The following is a 14,651-nucleotide window of genomic DNA, read 5'->3' on the forward strand; positions in this document are numbered from 1 at the left end:
AAACAGGCCATTTGGAAAAGGGATGACAGATAGTTTGACTTACATGATACTGTCAATGTGAAGACATCACTCCACTCTGTTGAGGAATATGAGTCCTTTCTACCTTTACACCTGTAGTCTCCACTGTGGGAAACAGAAGCTCTGATAATCTTGTATTCACTGAGTGTTGGAGACGTGTTTAAGTTGGGTGGTCTCCATTCATATTCCCATCGAGTGTTTCCACCTCCCTCTATCTCACATCTGACAGTGATTGTTTCACCACTGTATATCAGAGGCCAGTTGGGTTGCAGAGTCACAACAGCCTTGTTGGAAACTGTTCAAACCAAAAATACACAGTTAGGACACAACTAGAAATATAAAATTAAGAGAAAAATAGAAACATAGAAAATAAGGCACAAAAATCAAGTAGTATAAACAGACCTTTGTAATCACATGTGTTTGTCAGATAAACAGGTTTTACTGAGGACAACAGTCCTCCAGAACACCTAAACCTAAACTCTTACAGGATTCATTTATCTCACAGTGCAGAGAGACTTGACTGTTCAACATTAGTCAATTTATAGGGACAGTTTAAAAAATCTCCTGTAGTTGTGTCTTTGTTGTCTAGGTTACCAAGCAGGTAGATTACTAGAAATGAAAAAAAAATATTACATTTTATTATATATTATTCAACATTACGATTTAACATTTATACAATAAAAACAGATGTTGAGATTTGGTGTGAAAAGCTTTTATTTGCTCTCCAGGACAGTCTGTTCACAACCATGTTTCTTATAAAAATTCACTGTATGAAAAGATGATTTGTAGCAGGAGGAAAAAGTTGGTGAAGTAATAAACTGAGGATCACAGTACTGTCAGTAAATGTAATGATGTGTCTGATCTCATGCTGAGAAAGGAGTCACCACTCGGGGGAGCCATTGGAGTAAAGAATCTGACCTACCGTCACTGACTCTGATCATTTTAAAATATACTCAATAAAATCATCTAAAAGCCACCTCACCTATTTAAAATCTAGATTGAAACAAAGGAAAACTATTTCAGCTGAAACATTGAGTTAAATTATATTCAATGTCAAGGAAAAGTCCACAAATAATACTGCATTAAACAGTCATGTGTTTTCCAGATATTTATAAGTTAAACTGAGCAGCATTAGGGAAGAACCCTCAACTCCTTTATTGTGTGTAGCAGCATAGAAATGTGATTATTTATTTCTATGCTCTAGTCGCAGCATTTAATTGAACGCTGCTGGTAACCAATTATTTAGGGCGGGCTGGGTATAAATGTGACTAAGTTTTTTGTTTATAATTAAGTGAAACTCATCAGCTGGTTCGACACATGACGTCACCATCAGCTGATTGGGACCGCTGCTGTTTGTCTCCCTGTTTTGTGTGTTTACTGCTGCTTTTCTCCACGGATCTGCTTCATATTGTGCTGCTTGGTGTTTATTTTTCTATGCTATTGTGTTAGTCGTCTCCTACTGGCGTTGCTTTGTGGCTCGGGTCGTAGTCTGTCTGCTTTGCTGCTCGGTGAGCTGCAGACACCACTTTTGTTTGAGTTTGATCCCCTCATTTTGAACTGAATTTGGTTCAGTCGCCCCTAAATGCACATTTTAATTTCAATGGCTGATTTTCTTTATGTAATGTGTGTTTACTTTACATTGTTTTGTTCCTATTTTGCTATAATTTGTTTTGTTTAGCTTGTTTGTTGTAATCTGCCCATTCCTTCAGTTTGTAGCTATAATTTGTTTTTTATGTTTTGGTTAATTCATTTTAATTGGTGTAACTCCTAATTTGTTTTATCCCCCTTTCAGTTGCTGCAGGTCAGTAGTGTTGGTGATCTGGGTGGCAGTATCCCCTTCTCTCAAAGTGTATTTGACTGTCACGTGTGCCTGGGTGACTTTTTGTTGGATCCCTCTCCCCTCACTAGTTCCTGTCCCACCAGTAGGACTCAGCTCCTGATTAGGTTCCCTTTCCCCCTTCCTGTATGAATGGTGTGTTTTGTAGTTTTTAAACATTTTGTTTTTATAATTTAGTTTCTTTTTTTGTTAATTTAATTTAGTTTTTATATAGTGTTTTAAACTTGGAACCACATCTCTTGCCTATTGAGTAGACTAACGTGTGTCTTGTTAAAGGTGAATAATTCTTTGGGTGAAATTCCCAAGGTGTCGTTGTCTAGTAACTTGTTAGGTTAGTAAGGGTGTAATAATACCCACCTAACCTTATTACCCTAAAACCCTTGAAAGTGTACAGATGTGTAACATTACATCATTGTACCTATAGCCCTCTGCTCACCACTTCTGTATACAAACTGAAGTATTAATCAAATGTTGCATTATTACCATGATAAAGGATTTAATACATGTTCAAACTTCCTTCAGAGAGCTAAGAGGTACTGGACTACATCATCCATTCATTCAGGTTCTTGTTACCACATATGGTTCTTTTCCACACTTCAGACACTGTTTAAGAATTACATTTAAAGAATAAATGTTGTTTTATTCAACAACAAATGACTTAACTCACCAGTTTCCTCAATGGTGACTGTATTACTTTCAGGTGTGTGGGCAGTTGGGTCACTTCTCCATCCTCTGCAGGTGTAAATGCCTCCCTGTGAGACACTGAATCTGTTTGATTCACCACTGTCTGCTGTCTGAGTTTGTCTGAATAACTGATATTTCCAGCCAGCAGAGTCCTCCACATTGCAGGTCAGAGTCACACTCTGCTGTCCTCGTATCGTCTTCCTGTCTGCTATCAGTGTAATACTGCGTCTACGTGCTGTTAAGTTTAGAAAAACAAAGAAATCACTGTAATGAACATCAAATGAAATTAGACTATTTTTGCATATTTGTTTATAAACAAACTCCAACTTTTCTCTCTTAATGCTCAATATGTGTTTTCTTCAGATGTTTGTGTTTTCTGCTACATTTAGATTAGTACACAAGTCAAAAAACTTGTTGACTGACTTGTGAGATGAAGGCAGAAAAAACTTGTACTAGTGTTTTTTGAGAAGTATGAAACATTTAGACTTGGGCTATCAATCGATTTAAAATTGGGAATTTTATTTTTTCTAAATGTTTTTTTTTTCTTCAAGTTTTAATACTTTTAACATGGGCGTTGATACATATGCTTGTTTTATGCAAATCTATGTTTATGTATTTATAATTAAATGTTTTATTATTACAAAAGAAATAATGCCATTAAAATGAATTAGTGTTAACTTTGACAGCCCTAATGTAGACAAAAAAATCTTTGCTGTATGAATAATTTGAACTGTAGTTAAAGATCAGAAAAGCTAAGTGGACTTTTTGAGCTAATATTATTTTGTGGACATTTTTTCATCACAGTATAACAGCTACTTACCTTCCACTTGTAGTTGTCTCTCTTCTGATTCTCCTCCTCCATCAAACTTACACTTATAAAAGTTTCTGTCTGACACTGATACTGAATAAATCATTTCTACAGCAGTGTCTGATATTATATGGGATTGATGGTTTGTGTCAATTTCAAGAGGCGATCCATCTCTGTAGAAAGTGACTTTCTGATATCCAGGAGTACGATGGCTACAGCGCAGAATCACTAAGTCTCCCTCAAACAATGTGAATGAAGGACTTTCCAAGATCACATCTGTACAACAAAGGTGTAGTCTTGGTTCATTAATCATGTCAGTTACTGTACATTTTTATATTTCATATAAACAAAGCTATTACATCAGTGATTTAGCTAAATATAATATCTTTGTTAAACATATATAAAGGTTTTAAAGTGTGTTGTGAGAATTCAGGATCAAATTGGATAAAGAGGAAGTTGAAGTCACATTTACTGTAATAATTAATGTCCACTAAACAGGTCTGTCCCAAATAAAAGCAGCTCTATATTCACCTCTTTTCTACATTAGTTTCACAGTTATAAGCATAATATTGCTCATACAGGTTAGTCCTGCACTTTGCTTTCACAATTTTAACATGATGAATAAAAACATGGCCTCTACTGGCTCCAAAAAGAAGTCAGGTTGTATACATGAGAAAATGACCTTACTCTCACTTGATTTATTTTTGGTCTCAATCACTAGTTTCAAGTCCTCTTCAACACAGCATGATGATGATGATGTAATTCATGGTTTGATTTAATTTAAAGATAAAGCAGGCTATATTCTAGGGTGTGGCTACGTTGTGACTGACAAGTTGCTACCATGGTTACAACAGTGGTAAGGAAACGTGAACATAGCATAACTACATATTCAGAGTATATATAGCTGTAGCGTCGCTATTTCAGTGTGTTTTCAGTTCATGAAAGTTAAATGTAACATTCTGGTCGCCTCCTGTAAACTAGCATTAGTATCAGCATTATCACAGTTATCAGAAGACTGTAAATGCACCATGCAAACCAAACTGTCAGCTAGCAGTCTCCCTCTCATCTAAATGTGATCACTTCTCATCACTTCTTGCTCCTAATATCTAAGATGTTGACGGTCAAAATGCCAAAGTCCAGGATTTAAGGTGATATTACAGATCCCATTTCCTTGTAAGACCTGCACTACTCTGCCTCTGATTGGTTATCTAACTCCTCATTCCTAAACCTTAGTGCTAGCCAGTCAGAGTTAAATCATAGATAAGATTACCTGCATTCATTTTAAGCCTAAATGTACATTATTTCTAGTGTTTCAACATCTTATTTTAGTTTGTTTCACTTATTAAAATATGACTTTTGTTCTGTCCCTAAAACAGAAGTTTTCCACAGGTACTTAATAACACTGTTTCATCTCACAGCACATGTGCTTCATTCATGGATAGGAAAACCCAGAGTTCACTGAGCTGGTTGATGGCGAGCTTCATAGTACTGATTATCTGGACGGCCAATGTTAGACTCAGTGAAGCCAGCTAACATAAAGATATCCTAGATATGTTGAACTTCTTCATAGTACAGACCCAGCTCTCTACATGAACATGTATTTTGAGGAAAATGCTGGTTTACACTTCTGGGCAGTAATGTATTCATTTAATAATTTATATTGATACATGGAGTAAAATGATATACATAATAAAATCTAAACTTTAAAATGGGATGAGTTTAAGAATAATATTGTGGATGATGAAATATTTATATATAACATATATTAAGAAATTACTCACCTGCATCTTGTCCGTAGCAGAGTTTATTCATCACTGAAAAAAGATTGAAACTTAATCAGACAAAATCAAACTCAAATTCACAGTAGTCATTTAAAACAACACAGTCTGTAGTATATACAGGTAACAGTTAAAATAAACAACCTTTTAAAATGAAATAAAAGAAAAATCATGAAATTCAAAACCCACATACATAACGATACCTTAAACATTTTACATGCAAAAAATTGCTGCAAAAAACAGTCCTCCAATCTACATTTCATATCAATACGAGATCAGAGTTTTTCTCAAACTGGTATTGAGTTTAATCAGCCTGTGGTTCTTTCTTTTATAGGGAAAGTTCAGACCACATCAGGTGGTTTGACCACAGCAAACTTTGACACCATTTCACGTCCTGACCACTGCAGAAATATCTTATGTTTAATTCTTGTGCAAAGGTTCGTGCCTGGAAAATGTTATATTAAAATATATGAACGATAAGTATTTATTTCACATTCATGGTCCATAAAACCATTGACTTTAATCATACTACATCATATACATGCTTAACATTTAATTGTGTTTAATTGTGCATGTTTTACAGAACACGTTCAGTGCTCTTGCATCAACGCTGCATTGTGGTGAGGTGTGTGTTGTGTGTCTATGTGTAGAAGCTCTGACTAACAGATTTGTTGCCTCCAAAGAGCAAAAGCAGTGGTGGTGATATATCTTAGAGCACAGAGCAAATAAAAAGACTCATCTTAACCCATCACTGAGTTAAATGTTGTACATTCATATTTCAACTGCAGCAAACAAATTCTGTATTTTATCAACCTCGTTATTCAGAAACAGTACAATCATATTATTTGTCATTTACAGCATGAATAACCAAACTAAATTCATTTGAACTCAACACATCCATCTATGGTCTGAATTTCCAATTCTTTTCAAAAAATGTGGAGTTGTAGAAACAAACCTCCAACATCACAGTGTTGCTGTCTGCCTACATAACTTCATCATGGTTAGCTTGACTGTTATTGTGGTTGGTTAATCTGAGCATACATCACATATTCAAATAGAAGCCAAATGTCAGGACTCATTGTACAAACGTCTGGTATTAGGTTATAAAGGCTGCTTATGTTTACTGTCATTGACCTGCACTACATCCTGTGTTTATGCATTTAATTTCCTGTGTTTTTCAGAAATGATAAATGTATAAAGGGAAAAACAAAACAAAAATTAAATATAGCCTATTAATAGTAGGGATGGCATGATACCACTTTTTCTGGTCCAATCCATAACTGAGTATCTCTCGATACCGATATCAATATACGGTTTTTTCCCCCGCACTTAAACAACTATTGATGATCAGAATACATTGTCTGGATGCATTTTGGCAATCTTGCCAAAGTAAACGACCAAATGTGAAACACAATTTCCACTAAAGGAAAATATGAAGCCCACAACATGAGAAAGCTGTGAAATATTGATGCTTCCTTTTATTTTAACTTTCAGTGATATTTAAAGTGCAGTATTGTGCAAAGGTCTGAGTATAAAATAGCAACAACTTAAAATTAAAAACTGTTACCAGCAATGAAAAATAAGTAATAAACGTATCAATATTATCATCATGATGTGTATTTCCAATGTACCTGCTACTGTCATTGATGACAGACTACCTAACTCTAAATGTGAATGTATTACTACAAGGTGGCAGCAGCAGCAATGTCCACTGATGTTAAAAGTTTTTTTTCATGTTCATCAACTAAACTAAACAGTCTCTGAAGTCATTTTAAACATAAATAGTCATGTTTGAACCTCCCTAACATGAAGTCAGAGCTGTATGTCCTGTTTTAGTGTTAACCATCGTTACCATGGTAACATGTCAGTCAGTAGTAGCAGACTAAGTCACAGCCAGCGGTCTGTAACTCACGTCCAGTTTAATACTTCCGGTTAAAGACCATCACTTACAGGTAAATGAGTTGAATGAAGGACTAAAAGCTACCTCTACTTTGCCTTTAACTCTGCAGCAGTGTGCGGACTATTTCACAGGCTCGTCTCACGTCCTCTGCTCTGACTCTGGTGACTGTTTGCAGGAAGGAGCCATGAGACTGTGTGTTTCTGCTCAGTGAGGATCTGGATCATGTAAAAGCTGCTGATCTAACTCTTTGAACTCTGGACGGAGACACTTCGGCGGCATATTCAGCTCTATTTGAATATCCTCAAAGCCTGAATATATAGAGGTGCATGTTTGAAATGTCCGATAGTCAGTGCATCATTAACACTACGCTCAGATCGGATCGAGATCGAATTTTGGCCAATACCGACCAGATACCGATCCTGAATATCTGATCGACTCATTCCTAATTAAAAGTAAACTGTTGCACATTTTGCCCCATTGTGCTGCACACACTAAGCAACAAGAGCCTGAGTGGAAACAAGCCAAACAACTGCTTATCAGCAACAAACCAGTGAAGCACTTCCTCTTTACACATACAGTAGCCTAAATAATATATGTTGTTTTTATCCCAACACATACACATTCACACCAGAGCTAATGTTTTAATACACAGAGGTGCATGGTACTGTGCAGCATGTACAATCATATTTTTTTTTGGCAATAGCAAGTTAAAAAATAAGTGAAAACGATTTACTTGAGTCAAATCCAATGCATATCAATTTAATATACCAATTACATAAAGTACATTACTCTGCATCTGATTGGCTAGGAGTGAGGTTGGTTAGGGTTAAGGTAAGAATATTATAATATTATTATAATGGACCCCACTGCTTTCCTTGGCAAGACCCACACTACTCTGCATCTGTTTGTCTTACCCCGATATACTAGTAACCAATCTAACTCCTCATATCTAAATCTAACTGCCAAAGCAACAAGTACAATCAGAGGCAGAGTAGGGTGAGTCCTGCCCAGAAAAGAAGTGGGATATATCATGAAGCATCAGGTCAACATCTGGCCTGCATGAACATGCATTTTGAGCGAAATGCTGTTTTACACTTTTGAGCAGTAATGAAGCCATTTCAAAATGTATATTGATACATGGAGTAAAGATATTTACATTACAAAACATAAAAATGGGATAAGCTTAAGAATAATAAATTGGATGACAAATAAGAGATAAATATTTATATATAATACATATTAAGAAATTAGTCACATTTATATAGTCAGTAGCAGAGTGTATTCAGCACTAAAAAAGAAAATTGAAACTTAATCAGACAAAATCAAACTGAAAAATAGTCACAATTCATAATAAAAGTCATTTAAAACTACATAGTCTGTGGTATATACAGGTAACAGTTAAAAGGAAACAACTCTTTAGAATGAAAATATGTAAAATAAATAAGAAAAAGATTCAATTCAAAACCCACATACACAACAATACCTTAAACAATGTACATGTATGGTGCAGTACAGTATTTGTGCAGAAATAATTGCTTCAAAAAACAGTCCTCCAGTCTAAACTGAGCCAAGTCACCAACCAACATCTGGACTATAAAATAACCTGTAGTTAAAAACTATAAGCGAGCTCTGTTCAAGTTCTCAGAGAAACTGATGAAACCAGTGATACTCTGTAATTGTGACTAATCAGGAACATGTTCTTTAATCTGTGCCATGCAAACAAAGTAAGTAATGTACTTACAGAATAATCCCAGCACACAGATCAAAGTGGACCTCATCCTCACATCCAGCACTGACACTCTGTCACTCAGCTGCTCCCAGTCTGACAAATGTTTCTACTTTGCTTCAATAATAATGCAGCAGAAAGAGAGAAGTTGCATTTCATATGAATATGAGATCAGAGTTTTTTCTCAAACTAGTTCTAAGTTTAGCCTGCCTGTGTTTCCTTCCCTTATACGTGAAGCTCAGACCACGTCAGTTGGTTTGACTGCAGCAAACGTTGACACCTTTACACTTCCTGGCCACTGCAGAAATATCTTAGCTTAATTCTTGTGAAAAGGTTTGTGAAAATATTGCATTTAAAACGTTATATTCACAATAAGCATCCATAAACCATAAAATCATCAAACTTAATCATATAATTTCATGTACATGCTTCACATTTAATCATGTGTTCATGTGTGCATGTTTCACAGCACACGCCCAGTGCTCTTGCAACAACAGTTCCTGCATTGTGGTGAGGTATGTGTTGTGTGTTGTGTGTTGTGTGTAGAAGCCCTGAGTGACAACTGTGTTGCCTCCAAAGAACAAAAGCAATTGTATTGATATGATAGATTTAAACAAAAGAAAGCAAATAAAAAGACTAATTTTAACACATCAAAATGTCAAACATCCATTTTTCAATTACAAATTCAAATCAAATTCTGTTTTATATCAACATCATTATTCAGAAACAGTATAATCATATTATTTTAATTATTTGACACTTACAGCATGAATAACCTAATAAGTTTAAACTCAATCAACATTTGAACTTAACACATCTATCGATGGTCTGAATTTCAGATTCTTTCCCAAAAATGTGAAATTGTACAAATAAACTTCCAACATCAGTGTTGCTGTCTGCCTACCTAACTTTGTAATGATAAATAACTAATAAATGCATAAAGGAAAAAACTTATAAAAAATGAAATATAATAAAAGTAAACTGTTGCACATTTTGCCCCATTGTGCTAAACACACTAAGCAACAAGAGTCCGTGTGGAAACAAGCCAAACCACTGCTGCTCAGCATGAGAGAAGCAAACCAGTGTACCACTTCCTCTTTACACATACAGTAAATAACACATGTTGCTTTTATCTTAACACATACTTCATGTGTTGTCACCAGAGCTAATCTTTTAATTCACGGAAAAGAAGAGGTGCATGATACTATGACATGAGGAAGTGGACAGTTATTTCTCAGTCTGACCCTTAATTTAACAGAAAGCCAGAGGGGTCAGCGTGGGAAGTTCACACTGTGTTTTGCATCTTGACCGCTCCCTCATCACCTCAGTCTGTTATCGGCTGTCAATCAGTTGTGAAACATGTCATCTGGCTGACAACATACATGTGGCTTTAAATAAAGATTATACAGTATTTCCTCATTTTAATCGGTTCGTTGAGTCTCCTTTGCAGGACTTGTGCTCTGCAGACATTGTGGAGCCCTTGATGGCAGGTTTGATTGACAGGTTGGGCACACAGCACACATCAAATAACAAATTCCCGCATTGAACGATGAATGAGGCAGCAATAAATAAAAAAGGTCAACATTAAATAATGAATAATGATAATGCAACATCCAGTGGCAAAAGCTAGATCAATGTCTACATTGTTCTACCTCTATTCATTATTTAACGGGAATAATCACAATGAATGAGTGCTTTCTACATTCATGTTCATGTCTTTGGCTTCTGCACATCATGTTCTGCCTGTTTATGATTCTGTGACTTTTTCGGCCTTTTCAACACACTACACTGTGTCAGTCGGTCTGGTGTGCTCGACCTCATCCAGGGTAACAGACTCTGAAGCCTCTCACATCTTCTTGTGTCCTTTTGTATCTTTTCTGTTGTCACTCTTGCACTGACCCCAAGTCTTCCCTCGGGCTGATGGTTGGGTTTCTGCTCTGGCTGTCACATAGTGCATCTACATTTTAATCTACATTTAATTTGAAGAGGCAGGGACCCTGGGTCTAGGTACAGACCCCTGTGGTTGTCTCCACCTGCTGGCTTTGCATCAACAGTGCGTTAGATGTCTGTGTCTGGAAATAATCAATATTAGATATGTTTTAATCTTTTAAATAACATTTCTCATGCTCTGAAAAGACACCTCAAGGCATTACAGTAAAACCCAATTTTTACATCTTTGTCCTTTGAAACATTCCTAGAAACAGTGGCAGGGGGCTTCTTGGGCTCCAGCCCCAAATGTTTTTTAAAAGCACGATTTAGCTTTTTAAAATAAACTTTCTGCCATTTCCCCTCAGCCTCTCTGAGTGCACTGGAAAATCAATGAAGCAAAAGTTCTGTTATCGCCATCTGTAGGTCTGTCCTGACATTGTCGTGGAGGGTTGATGTGTGTGTTGGGTTTCACTTTGTCGTGTCACCTAACTAGATTATTAACGAGCCATGAGGGAAAAAGTATGAGAGACTGAAGAGGAGAGGACAGAGGAAGCAGGACAAGATGAGGACAGATGATGAGTGGAGTGAGAAAGAAGTGAGTAGAAGGAGAGAGAAAAATGTGTGATGAGGAGCCAGGAGGAGAGAATTGGTGAGAAGAGGACAGAAATGAAAGTGGAAGTCTGGATTTTAGGAGAGAGGAAGAGAGAGGAAAAAAGGGAGGAGCGAAAGAGGAAGTCAGGAAACACATAGAGGAGAGAATAAGAAACAGATGTGGAAACTTGTGGAGAAAGTAGGCGAAGAGGAAGAGGCATAAGAGATAAAAATGTGTTTGAGAAGAAGGGAGTGAGGAATAGAGGAGTGAAGTAGAGGTTCCAGGAGTATATGTAAGAGAAGTTCTGCATCTAACCTTAACTAAGTTATAAAGGCTGCTTATGTTTACTGTCATTTACTTGCACTATATTCTGTGTTTATGCATTTAAACTCCTGTGTTTTTTAGAAATAATAAAGGCATAAAGAGGAAAACAAATAAAAAATAAAATATAATAAAAGTGAACTGTTGCACATGTTGCCCCGTTGTGCTAAACACATTAAGCACCTAGAGACTGAGTGGAAACAAGCCAAACCGTTGCTTATCAGCGTGAGATAATCAAACCAGTGTACCACTTCCTCTTTAGACATACAGTAAATAATATGAGTTGTTTTTATCCCAACACATACTTCATGTGTTATCAACAGAGCTAATCTTTTAATTCACGGAAAAGAAGAGGTGTACAATACTGTGACATGAGGAAGTGGACAGTCATTTCTTAGTCTGACCCTTCATTTAAGAGGAAGTTCACATCTTGAACACTCCCTATTACCTCAGTCTCTTATCTGCTGTCAATTAGGTGTGAAGCATGTCATCTGGCTGAAAACAACATTTCTTATAATATGACTCATAGCATTAAAGTAAAGTTAAGCTCAATTTAACATCCTTGTCCCTTGAAACATCCATAGAAACACTGGCAGGAGGTTTCTTGGGCTCCAGCCCCAAATGTTTTTTAAAAGCCTCGAACCTTTTAAGTTTTTTAAATAACTTAAACTTTGTACCATTTCCTCTCAGTCTTTCCATTGTCATAAAGGGCTGATGTGTGTGCAGAAGTTAACAGAAAGAGAGAGAAAAATGTGTGATGAGGAGCCAGGAGGAGAGCAGGACAGAAGTGGAAATGGAAGTCTGGAGAGAGGAAGAGAGAAGAAAGGAGAGGAAGAGAGAAGAAAGGGAGGAGTGAATGGATGAAGAACAATGTGATAGGATGTAGGCTGTACAGGATGATTCTTTTTCCTGGGTAAAGGGCCGTCCACAGCAAGAATGATAACTATAATGATGACTGTTAGTTTAGTTCAGACCACACCTATAAAGACAACGTCAGTGGCAAACTAAATCATTGGGATCAATTTCAGGACATATTAATAAACAATAGAAACACAGAGACAGCAAATCAAAATATGTCCCCTAAACCTTCCAGCATGAAAAAATCTCCATCTAGCCTGACATTTAACTTCAAAACCTGCATATGTCTTTTTAATTCTGATAACTGACTTATGACTTTATTCATTTTAATGCAGTTTTGCTCCTTTCTCACCACAGACTGACACATTGTGAATTGGGGTATAATAACGTGCAGAGGGGATTTCCTCACATAGGTTTGTCCCTCTTTATTATAAAAAGATGCAGCATGACAGCAAACTGTGTGAGAATCTGGCTGGGCGTAAGCTAGCAGTGAAAACGTAGGATGGGTTTTCATTGATTTGGGCTTTCTCTCAATAAGCAAAGAGGAAAGGATTTGATGATGAAGCACAGAAAGCCGGAAGAGTCAGTGTGGGAAAATCTGACATTAAAGATCTCACTATGCATCTTGAACACTCCCTATCACCTCAGTCTGTCAACCAGCTGTGAAACACGTCATCTGGCTGACAGCATACATTTGATTTTAACAAAAAACTCTATTTCCTCATTTTAATCGGTTCAACTCTCCTGCAGGACTCTTGCTCTGCAGACATGGGTGGAGCCTTTGATGGCAGGTTTGATTGACAGTTCAGGCACACAGCTCACATCAAATAACAAATCACCACATCAAACAATGAATGTGGAGGCAATAAATGATGAAGGCTCACATCAAATGATGAAATTGTGACATCTAGTGGCTAAAACTAGACATAGACCCTCAAATAATAAAGGATTGTGTTTAATTTGTGTGGAGGTTCTTTCTTCATGTTTAATGACTGTTCTACCTCTGTATTCACTATTTGATGGGTGACTCTTCATTGTTTGAACTTTATATTCATAACAGTTGGCATTAATTGCAATGTGTATTTGTTATTTGATGTTCAGCTTTTCATGATTAGATATGGATCAGTAGTGCACCACTCTCCTCTCTGCTTCCTCAACTCTGTCTGCTCTCTGATCAGATCATATTAGGTAATATTCACATGTGATATTGGATGGCAACATTTCTTAAGATCAGGAGGAAAAAGCTAAATGTTTTGTTCCTCCAGATGTTCCTAGAGCTTCAAATTTAATAATTAAAAATACTAAACTCTAGCTCACTCAGTTATATGAATATATTAAATATATATTATCTAAATTATATATATCTAATATATAAAATATATATATTATCTAAAAACAAATTAATACACCACTGATTATTTAATTCTTTAAAAAGTTTATTGATGCCAAAAAACACTGATGCACATATAACACCAGTAAATTCATGAAAACTTTCCAGTATAATAACAGAAAAAGTTACATGTAACATTTCATAGCAGTTTATTACAAATACAAAAGTAACTGTTGACGTCCATCCTTAAGCTTTTTCATCTAACACTGAAAAATATGCTGAGTTTAAAGCTGCAGTATCACCTGGTTAATATCATTTACACATTTCAAGCTGATACCTCCTGCTGCTTTTTGAAATAGCTGCAATCAAACTTTTTAAATTAAGTAACAAAATAGCTGTACAAATAAATTCAAAATAAATAAATAATAATACAGTGCATAAATACTACATGAACCTCAGTTTTTCTGCTAAAAACAAAGTATTTAATCCACATGATGTAATTATTTCATATAATCTTATTAACTGTACGAAGCATTGAGCATGGCTGATATTTGGATAGCAGAGATGCACACAATGGTTATAAAATGCTGTTAACCATATTTATTTGGCCTTGTCCACACAGCTGTCTTTACACACCTGAAAGACAATCACAAAAAAGATAGATGTGTTGGGTTATTCAGAATTTAATGCTTTGGAAATCACAATATGCGATTATTCATCTAATTATCAGTATGATTAATTATTACAGTCTGAACATAACATGACAGAATTATTACCATGAGCTGTTCCTGGTTTAACTTCAGAATAAACAGGTTCATCAGTTGCTGCAGGAGCTGATTTTCCTTTAAATGGAGAGAAGATTAAATGTTT

Source organism: Scomber scombrus, chromosome 23, assembly GCF_963691925.1.
Source record: "Scomber scombrus chromosome 23, fScoSco1.1, whole genome shotgun sequence".
Classification (NCBI taxonomy): Eukaryota; Metazoa; Chordata; class Actinopteri; order Scombriformes; family Scombridae; genus Scomber; species Scomber scombrus.